At 40.8% G+C, this 23,966-nt stretch overlaps 1 protein-coding gene across 32 annotated transcripts in view; it reads right to left on the bottom strand.

Moving 5' to 3' along the window:
• Window positions 1-23,966, bottom strand: part of CACNA1C (calcium voltage-gated channel subunit alpha1 C) — a 737,989-nt gene that overhangs the window by 529,365 nt on the left and 184,658 nt on the right. The window lies entirely within an intron of this gene.

Genomic DNA, 23,966 nt, shown 5'->3' with positions numbered 1-23,966 from the left:
CAAAGCTTATCAGATTGTTAGACTCTTCACCTGTGAAAGGCAGGTGTCCAACATGATCTTGGAGATCCTGAAGAGTACTAAAACTCTAACTCTACAGGTAAATCAATCCCACACTACAGGAACAGCCATCACTAAAAATGCATCTTCATGCTCTGTGTTCTCCATGCAAAACAAGGCCCTTTACCCGTCAGGAGTATGACTCTGTGTGTTTGTGTGTGTGTGCACGTTTGCATAACTACCAGCAAAGAGAATTATGTCTGCATTAAAAGAGTCTTCCCACAGTGCCATGGGGTTCACCAAGTGGAAAGATCTTTCATATCCTGATACCTCAGTAAACAGAGGGAGATTGCACCTGTACCCCAGGAAGGCAGGATGTGCTCTTTAAGAACACAGAGCCGCCTCAGGAAACAAGCCCCAGAACATCCCACTTGGGGAGCTTTGTCAACATCAATACAGCAATCACAAAGCACCCACCTACCATCTATCCTGCAGGGAGCTTCTGTCTCATTGGCAAGACAAGGTTGATACATGAAACTGTGAGAAAACAGTACAAAGCAGTATGCTAAACTCTCTGATCAGACATTCTGTGTCTTTGGAATTGAGAGAAGGAGGCAGCCTGTGTAGGAGTCATGAGGGAAGTTCTTCTGGGCTTTAGTTTCTTCTCAGTGTAAAATTGCCTGGTAAACCCTCAGTCACTTCTGCCCCAGGACCTTGGATTCTCCCCACAGCAAACCCCAAAATGTTGGAGTTGTATTGAGAAACATCTTCGACTTCAAAGTCATACACAGGACTTCCAGATGGGAGCCTGAGTCCTGATCCTGGGTCCTCTGGTGGCCCACACTGGCCTCAGTGACAAGACTCCCCTCCTCTAATATCTCAATATCTCTTGTTAAGTGGGCACGGGGATGCTGGACATGGATAGCCATGACCATCATGAATGGGGCAGGGAGCAGGAAGACTCTAGAGTTCACAGGAAGGAAGTAGCTCTATACACTTGAGGTGGTGATCTTTTTACAACCTGACAGATTTTTGTTTTCTGATGACCCACCAGATAATCCAAGTCTCAGAACTGCCTTGCCAAGTGTACTGTCCCTTTCTCATGGCCTGGCCAGCATCAGCAGCAAGTGGCTGGAGTGGGATGAAAGATTTCCTATTTGTTTGTTTTCTAAGTAGGACCCATCACTGAGGGGAGATGACTAAACCTCCTATTGCCAGAAAGAATCCCAAGATTTTTAAATGGAGAGCCTAAAGCAAAAACAAAACAAAACAAAAAACCCTGTTATTGAACTTTACATAGGAAACCTCCCTGCTCAGAGAAGACACCTTAAGACTGTAACTGGGGAGAAAAGTGAACACTTTTTTCCTGAATTTAAAAGAACTTCTGCCTAGTATTTTGGAAAAGAGAGAGCAGAATGGAGGCAAGGGAAAAGAAATGTCCAAGGATAGCTGAAAGGACAATTAAAGTGATGGAGCTTGAGGGATTCTGTGATTATTTGGCTTTGCTGAAATAATTAGTATTAATATTTTGCCAACTACATTCCAGCTGTCTTATTCATGATCCACGCCTGTGTGCCTCCAAATGAAGAAGTCAGACACCACTTCCTTCATTTCTCAGGAAGAAAAATTAAAAGGTACAATAATGGAAGACATTTTAGCACAGAACTATCACATCCTACATTGGTTACAGTTGGAGTCTTTACATTCCCTGGCTCCTTTCTAGCAAGGAATTTATCCACCTCTTTCCCACCTTAGTGAAAACTGGATTACAACAACAACAACAACAACAAAAAACAAAAACCCTATATCAAACTGAAAATAGCCAAGGTACCAATATTTACATCAGACAAAACAGGCTTTAAAACCAAGACTGTAGCAAGAGACAAAGAAGAACACTACATAATGATAAAGGGATCAACCAAACAAGAGGATATAACAATTGTAAATATCTATGCACCAACACAGAAGCACCTAAATATATAAGGCAAATATTAACAGACATAATGAGCAAGATGGACAGTAATACAATAATAGTAGGAGACTTTAATATCCCACTTACATCAATGCAGGTCATCCAGACAGAAAATCAACAAAGAAACATTGGCTTTGAACAACACACTAGACCAGATATATGTAACAGGTATATACAGAACATTCCATCTAAAAAGCAGAATATACATCGTTTTCAAGTACACATGGAACTTTTTCTAGGATAGATCACATGTTAGGTCACAAAACAAGTCTCAGTACCTTTAAGAAGATCAAAATCATATCAAGTATTGTATACCACAATGGTATACAACTAGAAATCAATTACAGGGAAAAAAAACCTGCAAAAAATACAAACACATAGAGGCTAAACACCATGCTATTAAACAACCAATGTGTAAATGAAGAAATCAAAGAGGAAATAAAAAAGTATATGAAGACAATGAAAATGAAAACACAATGGGCCAAAATCTTTGGAACAGAGCAAAAGCAGTTCTAAGAGGCAAGTTTATAGTGATACAGATGTCCACAAGAAATAAGAAAAACCTCAAATAAATAACCTAACCTTACATCTAAAGGAACTAAAAAAAGAAGAAGAAAGTCCAAAGCTAGTAGAAGAAATGAAATAATAAATAGAAATAAAAATAGAAATTAAAAAATAGAAAAGATCACCTGGGTGGCTCAGTTGGTTAAGCAGCTGCCTTCGGCTCAGGTCATGAACCCAGCGTCCTGGGATCAAGTCCCACATCAGGCTCCTTGCTCGGCAGGGAGCCTGCTTCTCCCTCTGCCTCTGCCTGCCATTCTGTCTGCCTGTGCTCGCTCTCTACCCCTCTCTCTCTCTGATAAATAAATAAAATCTTTAAAAAAATAATTAAATTAAATTTAAAAAATAGAAAAGATCAATGAAACCAGGAGGTGGTTCTTTGAAAAGATAAACAAAACCAATAAATATTTTAGCTGGACTTATAAAGAAAAAAGAGAGGATTCACATAAACAAATTCAGAAATGATGGAGGAGAAATAGCAACCACAGAAATACAAAGAACTATAAGAGAATATTATAAAAAATTATATTCCAATAAATTGGACAAACTAGAAAAAAGTAGATAAATTCCTAGAAACATATAACCTTCCAAAACTGAATATGGATAAAATGAAAATTTATATAGACTAATTACTAGTAACAAAATTGAACCCATAATCAAAAAACTCCTGGGTGCCTGGCTGACTCAGTCAGGTAAGTGTCTGTCTTCAGCTCAGGTCATGATTTCAGGATCCTGGGATGGAGCCCTGAATCAGGCTCCCTGCTCAGCAGGGAATCTATTTCTCTCTCTCCCTGAGGCCTCTCCCCTTCACTCTCTCTCTTTCTCTCAAATAAACAAATAAAATCTTTAAAAACAAACAAACAAACAAAAAAACAAAAACAAAAACAAAAACAAATTCCCAAAAAATGAAAGTCCAGGACCAGATGCCTTCACAGGTGGATTCTACCAAATATTAAAGAAAAGTTAATACTTATTCTTCTCACACTATTCAAAAAAAAAAAAGATAAGGAAGAAAATTTCCATATTCATTCTACAATGCCAGCATTACCCTGATACCGAAACCAGAAACCTGATACCAAAAGAGAAAACTACAGGTCATCTAATGAAAGTGATGTAAAAATCCTCTACAAAATATTAGTAAGCAGAATTCAACAATGCATTACAAAAATCACTCACCACAATTAACTGGGATTTATGCTTATGTTGCCAGGAGATTCAATATTCACAAATCAATCAATGTGATATACCACATTAACAAGAGGAATAAAAACCATATGATCATCTTAATAGAAGAAGAAAAATCACTTGACAAAATACAATATCCATTCATGATAAAAGCTCTCAGCAAAGTGGTTTTAGGGGGAACATACCTCAACATAACAAAGGTCATATGTGAAAATCCCACAGCTAACATCATACTCAGTGGTGAAAAAATGGAAAGCTTTTCCTCTAAAATCAGAAACAAGGATGTCGAATCTCACCAATTTTATGCAACAGAGTATTTGAAGTTCTAGCTGCAGCAATCAGACAAGAAATAAAAAGCATCCAAACTGGTGAGGAAGATGTAAAATTGTCACTATTTGCAGATGATAGGATATTGGATATAGAAAACCCTGAAGACTCCACCAAAAAATTATTAGAACTAATAAATCAATTCAGTAAAGTTACAAGTTCTAAAGTTAATATACAGAAATCTGTTGTATCTGCATACACTAACAAAGTCATAGAAAGTGAAATTAAGAACACGATCCCATTCATAATCACACCAAAAAGAATTAATTACCTATGAATAAATTTAACTAGGAATGTAAAAGAACAATACCCTGAAAACTATAAAACATTGATGAAATAAATTAAAAATAACACAAACAAATATAAAGATATACCATGCTCATGGATTGGAAGAATTAATATTGTTAAAATGTCCATACTACTCAAAGCGATCTATAAATTTAATACAATCCCTATCAAAATACCAATAGCATTTTTCACAGAGGAAAATGGATTCACAGAACTAAAACAAATAATCCTAATTTGTATGAAACTGCGAAAGATGCTAAATAGCCAAAACAATCCTTGAGAAAGAACTGGAGATAACACAATACTGAGTATCAAGATATACTGCAAAGCCTCAGTATTCAAAACAGGATGGCTCTGGCACCAAAATAGACACATATATCAAAGGAACAGGAAAGAGAGCCATGAAATAAATATACACATATAGGGTCAATTTTCTATGACAAAGGAGGCAAGAATACACACTGGGGAAAAGACAATCCTTCTAACAAGTTGTACAGGGACAACTAGACAAAATAATGAAACTGAGCCAAACTTATCAAAAACAAAAGAGAAAGAACCCAAATAAAATCACAAATGAGAGAGGAGAAATAACAAACAACACCACAGAAATACAATTATAAGAGAATATTATGAAAAATTATATGCCAAAAAATTAGACAAACTGGAAAAAAAGGGATAAATTCCTAGAGACATATAAACTACCAAAACTTAAATAGGAAGAAATAGAAAACTTGAACAGATCGATAATCAGCAAAGAAATTGAATCAGTAATATAAAACAAAACAGAACAAAATAAAAAAAAAAACTTCCAGCAAACAAAGTCCAGAACCAGATGGCCTCACAGGCAAATTCTACCAAACACTTAAAGAAGAGTTAATATATATTCTTCTCAAACTATTCTGAAAAACAGAAAAGGAAGGAAAACTTCCAAATTCATTCTATGAGGCCAGCATTACACTGATAACAAAACCAGATAAAGGCACTACTGAAAAAGAAAACTAGGGGCCAATATCCTTGATGAACACAGTTGCGAAAATCCTGAATAAAATACTAGCAAACCAAATCTAACACTACATTTAAAAAATCATTCACCACAATCAAGTGAGATTTATTCCTTGGTTGCAAGTCTGGCTCAATATCTGTAAATTAATCAATGTGATACATCACATTAGTAAAAGAAAGGATAAGAACCACATGATCATTTCAATAGATGCAGAAAAGCATTTGACAAAGTACAACATCCATTCATGGTAAAAACTCTCAACAAAATAGCTTTAGAAGGAACATATCTCAACATGATAAAGCCCATATAGGAAAAACCACAGCTAAATTGCCCATAATGGGGAAAAAACTGACATCTTTTTCTCTATAGCCAGAAACAAAACAGGGATGTCCACTCTCACCACTTTTATTCAACAAAGTACTGGAAGACCTAGCCACAGAAATCAGATGACAGAAAGAATTAAAAGGCATCCAAACCAGCAAGGAAGAAGTAAAACTTCCACTATTTGCAGATGACATGACACTATATATAGAAAACCCAAAAGACTCCCCCAAAAAACTGCTAAAACAGATCAGTGAATTCAGTAAAGTTGCAGTATACAAAATCAATGTACAGCAATCTGTTTCATTTCTACACACCAACAATAAAGTAGCAGAAAGAGAAATTAAGGAATCTACCTCATTTACAACTGCACCAAAAACCATAAGATACCTAGGAATAAACCTGACCAAAGAGGTGAAAGACTTGTACTCTGAAAATTGTAAAATGTTGATGAAAAAAATCGATGACACAAAGAAATGTAAAGACATTCCATACTCATGGAATGGAAGAACAAATATTGTTAAAATGTCTATACTACCAGAGCAATTTACACACTTAATGCAATCCCTATCAAAAACCAACAGCATTTTCACAGAACTAAAACAGTCCTAAAATATATAGAGAGCCCCAAAAGACCCTGAATAGCCAAAGCAACCTTAAAAAAGAAAAGCAAAGCTGGAGGCACACAATTCCTGACTTCAAGTTATATTACAAAGCTGTGATCAAAACAGTATGGTACTGACACAAAAACAGACAAACAGATCAATAGAACAGCAAAGAAAACCCAGAAATGAACCCACTACTATATGGTCAATTAATCTTTGACAAAGCAGGAAAGAACACCTAATAGGAAAAAGAGTCTCCTCAACAAATGATGTTGGGAAAAACTGACAGAACATACAAAAGAATGAAACTGAACCATTTCTTATACCATACACAAAAATAAATTCAAAATGGATGAGAGAACTGAATGTGAGAACTGAAACTAAAAAAAATCCTACAAGATAACATAGACAATAACTTCTCTGACATCAGCCATTGCAACTTTTTTCTAGATTTTTTTTGAGGCAAGGGAAACACAAGCAAAAATAAATTCTTGGGACTACATCAAAATAAAAAGCTTCTGCCCAGCCAAGGAAACAATCAACAAAACTAAAAGGCAACCTTATGGAATGGAAGAAGGTATTTGCAAATGACATATCCAATAAAGGGTAAGTATCCAAAATATATAAATAACTTGTAAAATTTAACACTCAAAAGCAAATAATCCAATAAAAATGGACAGAAGACACAGACAGACATTTCTCCAAAAAAGACATTCAGATGTCCAACAGACACAAGAAAAGATGCTGAACAAAACTCATTGTTAGGGAAATGCAAACCAAAACTACAATGAGATACCATCTCACACCTGTCAGAATGGCTAAAATCAACAACACAAAAAACAATAGTCCTTGGCAAGGATGTGGACAGAGGGAAATCCTCTTGCACTATTGAATGTAAATTGATGCAGCTGCTGTGAAAAACAGTATGGAGGCTCCTCAAAGAAATTAAAAATGGAACTCCCATATGATCCAGCAACCACACTACTAGAGATTTATGCAAAGAATACAAAAATACCAAATCAAAGGGATGCAGGGACCCAGATGTTTATAGCAACATTATCAACCATAGCCAAATTATGGAGACAGTCCAAGTGTCCATTGACTGATGAATGGATAAAGAAGATGTCATATTATGTGACAATGGAATATTATTCAGCCATAAAAAAGAATGAAATCTTGCCATTTGCCACCATGTGGACAGAGCTAGAGAATATTATGCTAAATGAAGTAAGCCAGTCAGAGAAAGACAAATACCGTATGATTTCATTCATATGTGGAATTTAACAAACAAAACAAATGAGGAAAGGGGAAAAAAAGAGAAAGAGAACAAGAAAAAGACTCTGAGCTATAGAAAACAAACTGATGATTACCAGAGGGGAGGAATGGAATGGGGATGGGTTCAGTAGGTGATGGGGATTAAAGATGGCACTTGTCAGGGCGCCTGGGTGGCTCAGTGGTTTGGGCTGCTGCCTTCGGCTCGGGTCATGATCTCAGGGTCCTGGGATCAAGCCCTGCATCGGGCTCTCTGCTTCGCAGGAAGCCTGCTTCCCCCCCCCCCCTCTCTCTGCCTGCCTCTCTGCCTACTTGTGATCTCTGTCTGTCAAATAAATAAATAAAATCTTAAAAAAAAAAAAAAAAGATGGCACTTGTCATGATGAGCACTAGATGATATGTGGATGTGTTGAATCACTGTATCATACACCTGAAACTAATATTCCACAGTCCTGGAATTTAAATAAAAACTTAAAAGAAAAAGAATGAAATGGACCACTTTCTTACACCATACACAAAAAGGAAACTCAAAATGGATTAAAGACCTAAATATGAAACTTGAAACCATTAAGCTCCTAAAAGAAAAAAACTTAGTCAGTAATCTCTTGGACATTGGCCTTAACAACATATTTCTAAATACGCCCCCTCAGGCAAGGGAAACAAAAGCAAAAATGAACTTTTGGCAACATACCAAAATAAAAAGAAAGAAAACCATCAACAAAACAAAAGGGCAACTTACTGATGGGAAAAGATACTTGCAAATGATACATGAGATAGGGGGTTGATATCCAAAATATATAAAGAACTTATACAACTCAACACCAAAAAATAATCCAATTAAAAATGAGCAAAGGACCTAAACAGACATTTTTCCAAAGAAGACACACTTAGAGATGGCCAAAAGACATATGAAAAGATGTTCAACATCACTAATCATCAGGGAAATGCAAATCAAAATCACAGTGAGGGATCACCTCACACCTGTCAGAGTGATATTAAAAAGACAGGTAATCAAACAGTACCAATAAGACAAGAAGAAACATATTGGCAAGGATGTGGAGATAAGGGAACCCTGGTGCATTGTTGGTGGGAATGTGAATTGGTGCAATCACTGTGGAAGACGATATAGAGGTTCCTCAAAAAAATTAAAAATAGAATTACCATGTGATCCAGAAATTCCACTATTGGTTATTTACCCAAAGAAAATGAAAACACTAATTTGAAAAGGAAAACCTCTATGTTTATTGCTGTGTTATTTACAATAGCCAAGATATGGAAGCAATCGAAGTGTCCACTGGTGGATGAAAAGATGTCACACACACACACACACACACACACACACACACACACACAATGCAATATTACTCTGCCATAAGAAAGAATGAAATCTTGCCATTTGTGACAACACGGGTGGATCTAGCGGGTGTTATGCTAAGTGAGATGAGTCAGACAGAGAAAGACAAATACCATATGATTTCATCTCTATGTGGAATCTAAAAAACAAAACAAGTGAACAAACAAAATACAGAGAGCAAACTGGTGATTGCTGGGGCAGAATGAGTGAAATAAAAGGGATTGAGAGGTACAAACTTTCAGTTATAAAATAAATAGTTCATGGAGATGAAAAGAACAGGGTAAGGAACACATAACAACATTGTATTATGACAGGTGGTGAGACTCACTCATGGGGAGCCCTGACTGCTGTACAGAACTGTCAACTCAGTATGTTATAGGCATGCAACTGCTATAACTTTGTAGGTTAACTATACTTTAATAATAAAAAATATGTATTTTTTATTTTTTTGTTATATTAGCCACCATACAGTACAGACAAATGACGTACTGTATGGTGACTAACATAAAAAAAGATTTAAAAATATTACAGATCACCATGACAGATATAATAATAATAATAAAAAGTTTGAAATATTGTCAAAATTGCCAAAATGTGCCACAGAGACATGAAATGGGCAAATGCTGTTGGAAAAATGGCACTGAGGGACTGGGGGTTGCCACCAGCCTTCAATTTGTAAAAAAACACAGTATCTGAGAAGCGCAATGAAACAAAAAAAAAAAAAAAAAACACACACACACACACAAGAAAAATCCAAGCAGCCTCCCTTCACTGAAGTACCAGTACACTTCTGCAGTACCTCGAGCAGTCAAGTCCAGAGACAGAAGGCAGAGTGGTAGCTGCCAGGGTCCGGGGCAGAGGAGCTGGGATGGGGAGTTAGTGTTTATTAGTTCCAGAGCCTCAAGTCATAAAGATGAGAAAGTTCTGGAGATGGATGGCGGGGACTGTTGCACTTAATGCCACTGCATCATTTATGTACTTCCAACTGGTTAAAATGGTCGATTTTGTGTTATGTACGTTTTAGCTCCATCCTGAGAAGAAGAACGAATCATGGAAATGGAGTGCTTTTGTGAAAGGAGGGCTGCCGTTCACCCCAGGCAAGCTGCGATGGGCTGCTTTAGGACTAACAGACACAGGAAAAGAGGAAAGGAGGAAAGAAGGACTCACCCCTCCCCTGCCTCAGCGGACAGTGACTTTTGTGACTAAATTTAGAGCAGAAATGAGGCTGCCTCCTTGTACTTCATCCCGCCGGTCCACACCACGGTGACCACGGCAGGCAGCTGGCCGCCCCACACCAGGTGTTTTGGGAACTCTACCGGTTACCAGAGCCTCAGGCCCTCTGTGCTCGCTGCCCCACCGTCCGGAGGGCTCCACTTTGGTCTGCGTCACCAACAGCGGCTCCTCACAGGGACTGCGTTCGTGCTGGCAGGAAGGGACAAAGAGGAAAGCAGAGGCACACCTTTCCCCCTAAGCGCAATACCTGGCTGCTCAGTCACACAACCTCACTGACCACAGAGACGCAGGCAGGCCGCTGTTCATCATTCCACACAGTCGCATCCCCAGCTGGGATGTCCATGACTGTGAAAGATAGAGAGGACAGGCAGTGGGTTACAATGACTCGTTTCTCTTGCTAGTGGCATCTGTGACCTGTTTGGTACGAACAACCTCCTTCATAATGTGCCTACACCACAGAGCAGTCCATAGTGATGGGACTAACTCAGGAACGGCACTTTCACGTCGCCCTCAAGGCAAGCGAGCACAACGACGATTCACAATGACAGACTGAGTTCCAAACTTCCCACATGAGTCAAAGCCCCAGAAACGGGAGGGTTTCAAATCTGCCCAGGTAGGCTGAGTGTAAGAGGTCCATCATTTGCCACGTCACTGCATGGTTCAGACCCCCCCAAGACACACTGTATCCCTTGGGCGGCACAGGTTCAAGATATAGTGTCAGGTAATAAGCTACAGAACTGGGCCTCTACCCAATCTTTGGCTCATCTACCCACATATGAGCAATGGATTCCAGAGGCTCCACTGGCCTGTGTATTGGAAATGGAGGAAAACAAGCTTAATGCGTCTGCCAGAGTGGCCCGCTGTCATCCCTACTTTTCTGCAGCCCTTTCATAATGACAGAGGTCAAGACAAGGTATAAATCTCCCTTCTTCATCAATATAAAACCATTTTGGCAAAGCTGGCTCTGTGCCCCACCTCACAACTCATTCTATGACAAGTGCTTGTTCTCTGGCTGGGATGTACCCAGCCTCCTAGCCAGATCTCTTGGCCTGGCTACTGAAAGGGATATGACAGGGACAGAGTCCAAAGCCAGGGAGTCTTTTATGCAGAGTTGCTCCTGAAAAGGAAAAGACTATTTTTGTTTCTGCTACTCCAAACCTATGCAAATATGTAATGAATGATGACCACGGCCTTAAGTCTATAAAAATGGCTCCTCAAATTCCTTAAATTATTATTTTTCCTACAGAATGGCTGTCACATAGATCTTTTATGAAGATTATTTTGAGGGGGTGCCTGGGTGGCTCAGTGGGTTAAAGCCTCTGCCTTCTGCTCAGGTCACGATCCAGGGTCCTGGGATTGAGCCACGCATCCGGCTCTCTTCTCAGTGGGGAGCTTGCTTCCTCCTCCCTCTCTCTCTCTCTCTCTTTGCCTGCCTCTCCACCTATTTGAGATCTCTGTCAAATAAATAAATAAAATATTTTTTAAAAAAGACTTTATTGGGGCGCCTGGGTGGCTCAGTGGGTTAAGCCGCTGCCTTCGGCTCAGGTCATGATCTCAGGGTCCTGGGATCGAGTCCCGCATCGGGCTCTCTGCTCAGCAGGGAGCCTGCTTCCCTTCCTCTCTCTCTACCTGCCTCTCCGTCTACTTGTGATTTCTCTCTGTCAAATAAATAAATAAAATCTTTAAAAAAAAATAAAAAAAATAAAAAAAATAAAAATAAAAAAGACTTTATTAAGGTTCTGTTTTGGCAATTACAATTTAAGGAATATGTATTCATATTGCCTCCAACAAGAGAAATAAATATATCAACAATTTGACAGCAATTTAAAAAAAAAAAAAAAGGCTCCTCGGTCAGACACCCAGCCCTGCCGTCCCAAACACATTTTCTAGCTACCACTGGCCAGTCAGTGGTATCTACAAAGAACATGGGCCACAGTACAAATGACTTCCATTTTATTTAGACCTGAGCAAAATCTAACTTAGTGTCAGTTTCCTTATTTTGTAAAGCAGAGAATTCAATGTGATAATCTTCGGTTTTCTTTTGGCTCCAGGGATCCACATCACAGTTGAGTTCAGTTGTGCCTACAGAATCCCATACCACTGGGAGAGTCTGCTACAAATAAAACACAGGAGTTAAGGGGAACCCAATGAATTCTGGGACTCACTCACCCCTCCCCTTAATGGCCAAAGACCAACAAGAGCCAACGCAAAGGAAAATAAATATGCAGGACACCAAAGACACGAGCTGCCCCAGGCCCTTGGACCCACCAGAGATATCATTCAGCACTGTGGTTCCATGTCATCTTCCCAGGAGGCTTACTCAAAGTGCTTTGAAAGTATGGCTATTAGATTAAAATAACAAACAAACAACAACAACAACAACAACAACAACAAAACCTAGAAGAGATAAAGATAGTTCTTCCTTGAGAAGGAGAAAAGCAGGAAAAAACTGAAAACTCAAACTTGTGGGTTACATTTTGAGTCTTTGTTATTGTCTTTAAAATATCAATATAAATAAGTATTCACTGCATGCCAGCCCACATGTTCTTCAGCAAACACCCTTTCCATTAGAACTCAGAGAATGAATAAAATTAGCCTTACCTATTTCAAAGCCCCTTAACTTTCTAAAGGAGCGGGAAAGCATTGCGGTCATCAATGTTGCTTTAGAGCCTAGAAGTCCTGTTTAGAAATTCAGAGACCAGTATATCATGACGTAAACAGACTTTTTTCTCTTTGGTTGGCATTCCTGATTCTCAGTCTGTGGGAATCATCCTGGAATGGCCTCTATGTTGTCTCCCCTCTGGTCCGTGCCCCAGGAAGTGGTGGGGGGTTCAGAGTGAAGAACACTCTTGTTCCTCTTAAATTCTACTGATCAGTCAATTAATGAACACATGACTTCTTCCACACAATGGTGCCTCTAAAGACCCAAGGCCAGCACGACCTGTCCTCTTCTGCCACTCATTCTTACATTTCAGGCAGACCCCGACTTATCTCAATCCACAAGACTCAGGCCAACCAACCCTGTGACTGAATGCCAGCCTCTCCTGTAAAGCCTTGAGGGGCTGCTCCTCTTGCTGCCTAGATTCTACCACCATGTCATGGATCCCTGTTACCCATTCCCCTTGCTAGATCTCTGACTTTACTCTATGGTCTCTGTGCCTGATATTCCATCACCAACAGTCAGTACCTGCATCCTTATCTTTGCTCTCTTCCGACTCTACCCTCCTGACTCATAAAGCCAGTCTGGTTCCTTATATTCGGCCTGCTATCCACATTCCTAAGCCACTATGCCAACATTCCACTTCCACCTGTGCCCCAGGCTCAGACTCCCCACTTCCCCAGCAGCCCTGCCTGGGGTTTACCCAAGCCTGGACCCTCACATGCCCTCTGAGAGTTGGGCTTCCTTATTCGGGCATTGGTTCCGCTAAGTCTGGGTCCCACATGCTATCCTCAGTTGACACAAACTTCTCCCTCTGCATTTAAGGCCACTGTCTCTTACTCAAGGGCAGCCCTGAGCCAAGAAACTTTTGGTATGGTGAACAGTTAACAATCAGGAAAATTAAGATAGTGTTGAAAACCAAAAAAGACAGGAGCCTGCTTTACTACTATAGGAATTCCCACAGCTGGAGTCTTCCTAGATTTCTGCTTTGCAAAACAGCATCAGTAGAGATAATTCTTGCAATCAAAATATTAAATGGGTCCTGGGCTTTTTAAGTGAGTCCAGGAGAAAGAAGGGACGATGACATTTCCCATGATATTTTTCCAGGCCTGTCTCTCTTTCTTTTGGCTTTGAGCCTAGAAAGGATGCATGCTCAGCTTGATTCTTTATACCACCTTGGCATGAGTCCGAACATGTGTGCATTTACGCAAGCATTTCCAAAGGGTCACAGGAACAAAGCACAAAATCCCAAAACAGGTCAGAGCTGCCCTTTCTTCCTCAGCCTCAGACATTCAACTGCCCTTTGTGAGTTCTCAGGTCCGGCAAACTCATCAGCTTCCAAGTTCGTTCCACATACGCCCCAGTGCATTCTTGCAAGATTTCCTCTGCAGCTCAGGTGACCCCCCAGACCCCATCTTTTCAAATGAAAGACATCATGCCCCTTATGACCCTGGGAAAAAATCAAGTCTTACATGTAGAATCTCCACTGCCAAGGTCACAGAACAAAATTCAGGGCTGGTCCAGACAGGATGTAAAGCGATGACTCCCAGAGACACCTGCTTGCCTGCTGGTAGGATGGTTTCTAGTACAGCACAGGTCTGAGAAGGCAAAAGTCTCCACCCAGGGACTTGCTCATGCCTGTGGTCTCAAACACCAGACCCCTCTTCCCCCTTCTCAGGCCCCTCTGACAACATACCTGGGGTAGACATGGTTATAAACATTGAATACACTGGGAAGAACACCGTTTAGAGTCATGCAGAACATGGTCTCATCCTTGCTCCCTCATTTCCTACCTTGTCTCCAAACCTGCTTCCCTGCTTGCAGATGAGAGCTGAAAACTCTAGAATTGCAAAGTTGTTATTAAGATTAAAGTTCCTGGCACATGATATGTGCTCTAGAATTGTAATCACAGTAATCGTCATCGGTGCGATTAAAGGTAAATGACAGGGGCACCTGGGTGGCTCAGGGGGTTAAGCCTCTGCCTTCATTTGGCTCAGGTCATGATCTCAGGGTTCTGGGATCGAGCCCCGCATCAGGCTCTCTGCTCAGCAGGGAACCTGCTTCCTCCTCTCTCTCTGCCTGCCTGTCTGCCTACTTGTGATCTCTATCTGTCAAATAAATAAATAAAATCTTTAAAAAAAAAAAAAAAACAAAAAAGGTAAATGACAGACGAATGGAAGCTGTGACCCAGAGCCCCTGGACCGTTCTCGAAAACCAGAAGCGCTGGCCTGGCCATAGAGGGTGTTTGGTGAAATGAACAAGCACGAACGGCAGGGGTTAGTACAGGGAATCTTGGAGCGGAGGCTGGAAGACAAGCTCAAATGTCTCCTTGCCCATAAGTAGGATCAGTATCTCCGTGGCAGGTCTTTTCAAGCCAATATTTTCATATGAAAGGCAGAGAGAAGGTTTCCGAAGACAACTGTCAGGCAGAAGGGAGTTTATTTCACAAGAGATTTATCAGAGATTTCTGTGGTTGCGTGGATGACTGGTTTGCTGCAGGGTGATATATTTGGGCCTTTGCCCTCCTCGTTCTCTATGGTGAGGTCCCCTCAGAGATTTCTTTATGACTTTATAGTGCAACTTCCTTGAACAATTTTTGAAAGCTCTGATGGGTTTTATATAAGTACGTATGTGTACGTATATACATGTGAACATACAATCATTTTTCAGGGGCATCTAACACACCCCCAACAACCTGCTAACTCCGTCCGGGTGTCTGGGTGGCGTGTTGCTGCCCAGTGGATCCCACACAGCTGACGGTAGTAATCCAAGGACAGTGATCAAGAACATGGAAACCCAAGTGTTAAAGGATGATTTTTTCCAAATGATTCACCTGGGAGGAAACCTGCTATCTATTTAATTACCAAAAGAAGTCTCCAAAGAGGTTCAGGAAAATAGAACAAAGTCTCCTTTCCCTTCATAATTCACATTTCCTCTCCTGCCCATCTGGCCACAGTACTGTCCTTACTCCCTTTTGCAGGTTATTGTCCTAAGACATCTGCTCTCTCTCCATTCTCTCTCCAGCTCCTCGTAAGGCACTTAATTCGGAGCCTCAATGGATCTTTTCTTTCCCCACCAGCTCCCATTCTGCCTTTTCTGTCAATAACTGAATTAATGAAAATTACCTTAACACTTGTCGTAAAGGAGCAACAAGTCCCTGGAAAGGACTTAATAACAGGTAATTTCAGGGAAGCCCCAACATCAGCAAAGGCAAGTGTGTACTCTGCCCATAGTCAGCATTTCACTCCCCAAGGCTCCCTGAGGAAGCTGTCAATAAACCTCCCACTGTATGAACGTGGTCCCGAATCGAGCTGTCTGGAAAGAAGCCTGGTCCTTCTGAAACAGTAGAATTTAACTTCACTTTCGACCCCTGCAGAATACTGTTCCTAGCTTTCCTTCTCTCTGGTTGGCCCCATTTCTTGAAATTGAACACTTCAATCCCTTTGAAGCTTCTGAAACACTAGATAAGTGAATCTCAACATTTTGGGGGTTGCCACTCCATATAACTTATTTATTTTAATTTCCCTTGATGCTGTCCCTCATCCTTAAAGCCCTGGATTTTATAGATATAAAGATAGGGATAAGAACAGAGCAAGGGACAGAGACAGGCTTACAGTGAAATGTATTTGCTTTGATCATTTGAGAGACTGAAGCCTTCTCACTGGGGACTCGTCTGTCCGCTCTCGCTCGCTCTCATTTGCTCAAAAGTGGGTGGACTCAGGCTGACCTCCTCCCTCTCTGTTCATGGCTTCCCTCCCCCATCCTTCTTCTGGCACACCTAGTCCTACTTGAGTGTTCTTAACCTCGGACGTTTATCCCGAATTACTTAGAGCCTGAGAAGTCACAGGCAAATCACAGAAAACCCCTTCCATAGAGAAGAGAGGAAATGGTGCAGAGGGCTATATGAGTTGGTTTTTATGATGCTCTTCTCTTCTGGCAGGTGAACAAAATCATGCATTGAGAGTAAAAAGCAATCTCTTCAAGCTCAATGGGAAAACATAATTAAATGCTATCAAATAAGCAGAAACATGGAACGTCCTTCCAGATGGTTCTGCTTTAGCCTGAATCCTGCCCTTCCTTTAAGGTCAGGAGCCTCTGTGGCTCAGTCACCTTTCCCAACATTCTCAAACCTGGGCTGCCCTCGCCTCTGGCTTCCTGTGGCACTTGGCATTGCCCTCACTGGGCCCCCAGTGTGGGGAACGTAGTGTTATGTTATCCTTTCTATGCAAGCATCCCAACTCCTCAACTTGTCACATGCTGTTACTCAATAAATATTGACTTCATTAACAATGTAAGAAGGTGATTCTGACTCTTTTATGCTCATGGCAGCTTAGTCAAGGGCCACCTGCCCAGCGAAGCCTTCCCTGGGTGTGACTAGAACTTTGGCGCAAGACTAGGAAAGATCCTCAAGCCCTCTCTGCCTTCTCTTAACAACTATTCCATGATTTTCTAATTGGTTCTTGTCATCCAAGGGCTCAGGCCTCAGCTCCCCAAGGGCAGGAAACATGCTCAGGCCTTTGCTTGCAACGACCCTTCCCCTACCACCCAAAACACACCTACGACATGTAGCACAGTGACAGAGCAGGGTGGTGACAGTAGCGTCCTCTTCCCTTTGTCACCACTCCTGGTGTGGATTTAGTAGGCACACAATAAGAAAAATAACCATACTTTCCGTTTGACTAATGCTGCACAATTTTCAAAGAGCTTTTAGAAACATTATCTCTAATGAGGTAATTCTCCTCACAGAAAGCCTGTGAGTTAAGCACGTATAATTAGTGCTAAGCAATAGATGGAAACCAAGGCTCAGAAAGGTTAAGCAACTTTCCCAAGGGCACACAGCCAGGCTAGCATTCTAGTCCAGGTCAGTCAGCATTTTCCTCTCTCTTCCAGGGTCCCTCCAGACACAGGATTGCTGGGCTCCAGCCCACGATCAGAATTCAGGCAAGAAAGACCAACACCAGGAAGAGCCACACCTTCCACCAAATCCCACCCTTGGCAACACTTGACATGTACTGTAATAGAGATTAATCTAGTGTTTCCCCACAACGTTTTCTATAATTGAATGCCCCTTGCCCAGGCTTGGTGCATAATAAGCAAGTTTATAAATGGTAGTGCAGGATACCTGCTACCACTATTCATCAACAAATGAATAAGCCTACAAGAAGTGCATTGTCGGGAGGAGTCAAGATGACGGAGAAGTAGCAGGCTGAGACTATTTCAGCTAGCAGGAGGTCAGCTAGATAGCTTATCTAAAGATTGCAAACACCTGCAAATCCATCGGCAGATTGAAGAGAAGAACAACAGCAATTCTGGAAACAGAAAAACAACCACTTTCTGAAAGGTAGGACTGGCGGAGACGTGAATCCAAGCGACGGGAAGATAGACCCCGGGGGAGGGGCCGGCTCCCCGCAAGCGGCGGAGCAACGAAGCACAAAATCAGGACTTTTAAAAGTCTGTTCCACTGAGGGACATGCTCCAGAGGCTAAACCAGGGCGAAGCCCACGCGGGGTTAGCGTGGCCTCAGGTCCCGCAGGGTCACAGAAGGATTGGGGGTGTCTGAGTGTCGCAGAGCTTGCAGGTATTGGAACGGGAAAGCCGGCTACATTGACAGAGCCGACAGTAAGCTCATAGCTCGGTGTTACCTTGAACCAGCCACAGGCTCGGTGAGCTCAGAGCACGGCCGGAGGTCAGGCAGACGGGAGTAACTGGGAGCTGTTCTCTGAGGGCACACTGAGGAGTGGGGCCCCGGGCTCTCGGCTCCTCCGGGCCGGAGACCAGGAGGCTGCCATTTGTATTCCCGTCCTCCAGAACTCTACGGAAAGCGCACAGGGAACAAAAGCTCCTGAAAGCAAACCCGAACCGATTACTCAGCCCGGCCCCTGGTAAGGGAGGTGCAATTCCACCTGGAGCAAAGACACTTGAGAATCACTACACCAGACCCCTCCCCCAGAAGATCAACAAGAAATCCAGCCGAGACCAAGTTCACCTACCAAGGAGTGCGGTTTCAATACCGAGGAGAGCAGCAGAATTCCAGAGGAGGAGAAAGCAAAGCACGGAACTCATGGCTTTCTCACTGTGATTTTTTTTAGTCTTGCAGTTAATTTAATTTTTTTTTTCTCGCCTTCTGGTAAAAATATTTTTTTTATTTTTACCCTTTTCTTTTTTAACATTTTTAAACTAGTTTATCTAATATATATATTTTTTCTTTTTTATATTTTTCTTATTTGTTTTCTTTTTAAAAATTCTTTTCTTTTTTTTTTTCTTTCTTCCTTTTTGAACCTTTTTATCCCCTTTCTCCCCCCTCACGATTTAGGATCTCTTCTGATTTGGTTTAAGCATATTTTCCTGGGGTTGTTGCCACCCTTTTAGTATTTTACTTGCTCCTTCATATACTCTTATGTGGACAAAATGACAAGACGGAAAAATTCAACACACACACACAAAAAAGAGGCAGTACCGAAGGCTAGGGACCTAATCAATACAGACATTGGTAATATGTCAGATCTAGAGTTCAGAATGACAATTCTCAAGGTTCTAGCTGGGCTCGAAAAAGGCATGGAAGATATTAGAGAAACCCTCTCGGGAGATATAAAAGCCCTTTCTGGAGAAATAAAAGAACTAAAATCTAACCAAGTTGAAATAAAAAAATCTATTAATGAGGTGCAATCAAAAATGGAGGCTCTCACTGCTAGGATAAATGAGGCAGAAGAAAGAATTAGTGATATAGAAGACCAAATGACAGAGAATAAAGAAACTGAGCAAAAGAGGGACAAACAGCTACTGGACCACGAGGGGAGAATTCGAGAGATAAGTGACACCATAAGATGAAACAACATTAGAATAATTGGGATTCCAGAAGAAGAAGAAAGAGAGAGGGGAGCAGAAGGTATACTGGAGAGAATTATTGGGGAGAATTTCCCCAATATGGCAAAGGGAACGAGCCTCAAAATTCAGGAGGTTCAGAGAACGCCCCTCAAAATCAATAAGAATAGGCCCACAACCCGTCACCTAATAGTAAAATTTACAAGTCTCAGTGACAAAGAGAAAATCCTGAAAGCAGCCCAGGAAAAGAAGTCTGTAACATACAATGGTAAAAATATTAGATTGGCAGCTGACTTATCCACAGAGACCTGGCAGGCCAGAAAGAGCTGGCATGATATTTTCAGAGCACTAAACGAGAAAAACATGCAGCCAAGAATACTATATCCAGCTAGGCTATCATTGAAAATAGAAGGAGAGATTAAAAGCTTCCAGGACAAACAAAAACTGAAAGAATTTGCAAACACCAAACCAGCTCTACAGGAAATCTTGAAAGGGGTCCTCTAAGCAAAGAGAGAGCCTACAAGTGGTAGATCAGAAAGGAACAGAGACCATATACAGTAACAGTCACCTTACAGGCAATACAATGGCACTAAATTCATATCTCTCAATAGTTACCCTGAATGTTAATGGGCTAAATGCCCCTGTCAAAAGACACAGGGTATCAGAATGGATAAAAAAACAAAACCCATCTATATGTTGCCTCCAAGAAACTCATTTTAAGCCCGAAGACACCTCCAGATTTAAAGTGAGGGGGTGGAAAAGAATTTACCATGCTAATGGACATCAGAAGAAAGCAGGAGTGGCAATCCTTATATCAGATCAATTAGATTTTAAGCCAAAGACTATAATAAGAGATGAGGAAGGACACTATATCATACTCAAAGGGTCTGCCCAACAAGAAGATTTAACAATTTTAAATATCTATGCCCCCAACGTGGGAGCAGCCAACTATATAAACCAATTAATAACAAAATCAAAGAAACACATCAACAATAATACAATAATAGTAGGGGACTTTAACACTCCCCTCACTGAAATGGACAGATCATCCAAGCAAAAGATCAGCAAGGAAATAAAGGCCTTAAACGACACACTGGACCAGATGGACATCACAGATATATTCAGAACATTTCATCCCAAAGCAACAGAATACACATTCTTCTCTAGTGCACATGGAACATTCTCCAGAATAGATCACAACCTCGGTCCTAAATCAGGACTCAACCGGTATCAAAAGATTGGGATCATTCCCTGCATATTTTCAGACCACAATGCTCTAAAGCTAGAACTCAACCACAAAAGGAAGTTTGGAAAGAACCCAAATACATGGAGACGAAACAGCATCCTTCTAAAGAATGAATGGGTCAACTGGGAAATTAAAGAAGAATTGAAAAAAATCATGGAAACAAATGACAATAAAAATACAACGGTTCAAAATCTGTGGGACACAACAAAGGCAGTCCGGAGAGGAAAATATATAGCGGTACAAGCCTTTCTCAAGAAACAAGAAAGGTCTCAGGTACACAACCTAACCCTACACCTAAAGGAGCTGGAGAAAGAACAAGAAAGAAACCCTAGCCCAGCAGGACAAGAGAAATCATAAAGATCAGAGCAGAAATCAATGAAATAGAAACCAAACAAACAATAGAACAAATCAATGAATCTAGGAGCTGGTTCTTTGAAAGAATTAATTAAATTGATAAACCCCTGGCCTGACTTATCAAAAAGAAAAGAGAAAGGACCCAAATAAAAAAAATCATGAATGAAAGAGGAGAGATCACAACTAACACCAAAGAAATACAAACTATTATAAGAACATACTATGAGCAACTCTAGGCCAACAAATTTGACAATCTGGAAGAAAGGGATGCATTCCTAGAAGCATATACACTACCACAACTGAACCAGGAAGAAGTAGAAAGCCTGAACAGACCCATAACCAGTAAGGAGATTGAAACAGTCATTAAAAATCTCCAAACAAACAAAAGCCCAGGGCCAGACGGCTTCCCGGGGGAATTCTATGAAACATTTAAAGAAGAACTAATTCCTATTCTCCTGAAACTGTTCCAAAAAATAGCAATGGAAGGAAAACTTCCAAACTCATTTTATGAGGCCAGCATCACCTCGATCCCAAAACCAGACAAGGATCCCATCAAAAAAGAGAGCTATAGACCAATATCCTTGATGAACACAGATGAGAAAATTCTCACCAAAATACTAGCCAATAGGATTCAACAGTACATTAAAAGGATTATTCGCCACGACCAAGTGGGATTTATTCCAGGGCTGCAAGGTTGGTTCAACATCCGCAAATCAGTCAATGTGATACAACACATCAATAAAAGAAAGAACAGGAACCATATGATACTCTCAATAGATGCTGAAAAAGCATTTGACAAAGTACAGCATCCCTTCCTGATCAAAACTCTTCAAAGTGTAGGGATAGAGGACACATACCTCAATATCATCAAAGCCATCTATGAAAAACCCACCGCAAATATCATTCTCAATGGAGAAAAACTGAAAGCTTTTCCGCTAAGGTCTGGAACACGCCAGGGATGTCCATTATCACCACTGCTATTCAACATAGTACTAGAGGTCCTGGCCTCAGCAATGAGACAACAAAAGGAAATTAAAGGCATCCAAATCAGCAAAGAAGAAGTCAAATTATCACTCTTCACAGATGATATGATACTATATGTGGAACACCCAAAAGATTCCACTCCAAAACTGCTAGTACTTGTACAGGAATTCAGTAAAGTGTCAGGATATAAAATCAATGCACAGAAATCAGTTGCATTTCTCTACACCAACCACAAGACAGAAGAAAGAGAAATTAAGGAGTCAGTCCCATTTACAATTGCACCCAAAACCATAAGATACCTAGGAATAAACCTAACCAAAGAGGCACAGAATCTATACTCAGAAAACTATAAAGTACTCATGAAAGAAATTGAGGAAGACACAAAGAAATGGAAAAATGTTCCATGCTCCTGGATTGGAAGAATAAATATTGTGAAAATGTCTATGTTACCTAAAGCAATCTACACATTTAATGCAATTCCTATCAAAGTACCATCCATCTTTTTCAAAGAAATGGAACAAATAATTCTAAAATTTATATGGAACCAGAAAAGACCTCGAATAGCCAAAGGGATATTGAAAAAGAAAGCCAACGTTGGTGGCATCACAATTCCGGACTTCAAGCTCTATTACAAAGCTGTCATCATCAAGACAGCATGGTACTGGCACAAAAACAGACACATGGATCAGTGGAACAGAATAGAGAGCCCAGAAATAGACCCTCAACTCTACAGTCAACTAATCTTTGATAAAGCAGGAAAGAATGTCCAATGGAACAAAGACAGCCTCTTCAATAAATGGTGCTGGGAAAATTGGACAGCCACATGCAGAAAAATGAAATTGGACCATTTCCTTACACCACACACAAAAATAGACTCAAAATGGATGAAGGACCTCAATGTGTGAAAGGAATCCATCAAAATCCTTGAGGAGAACACAGGCAGCAACCTCTTCGACCTCAGCCGCAGCAACATCTTCCTAGGAACATCACCAAAGGCAAGGGAAGCAAGGGCAAAAATGAACTATTGGGATTTCATCAAGATCCAAAGCTTTTGCACAGCAAAGGAAACAGTTAACAAAATCAAAAGACAACTGACAGAATGGGAGAAGATATTTGCAAACGACATATCAGATAAAGGACTAGTGTCCAGAATCTATAAAGAACTTAGCAAACTCAACACCCAAAGAACAAATAATCCAATCAAGAAATGGGCAGAGGACATGAACAGACATTTCTGCAAAGAAGACATCCAGATGGCCAACAGACACATGAAAAAGTGCTCCATATCACTCGGCATCAGGGAACTACAAATCAAAACCACAATGAGATATCACCTCACACCAATCAGAATGGCTAAAATCAACAAGTCAGGAAATGACAGATGCTGGCGAGGATGCAGAGAAACGGGAACCCTCCTACACTGTTGGTGGGAATGCAAGCTGGTGCAGCCACTCTGGAAAACAGCATGGAGGTTCCTCAAAATGTTGAAAATAGAACTGCCCTATGACCCAGCAATTGCACTACTGGGTATTTACCCTAAAGATACAAACGTAGTGATCCAAAGGGGCACGTGCACCCGAATGTTTATAGCAGCAATGTTCACAATAGCCAAACTATGGAAAGAACCTAGATGTCCATCAACAGATGAATGGATCAAGAAGATGTGGTATATATACACAGTGGAATACTATGCAGCCATCAAAAGAAATGAAATCTTGCCATTTGCGACAACATGGATGGAACTAGAGCGTATCATGCTTAGCGAAATAAATCAAGCGGAGAA

This window comes from Mustela nivalis, assembly GCF_964662115.1.
Source record: "Mustela nivalis genome assembly, chromosome: 7".
Classification (NCBI taxonomy): domain Eukaryota; kingdom Metazoa; phylum Chordata; class Mammalia; order Carnivora; family Mustelidae; genus Mustela; species Mustela nivalis.
Note: the sequence above shows the minus strand (reverse complement) of the source record. Positions and strands in the feature narration are given on the sequence as shown.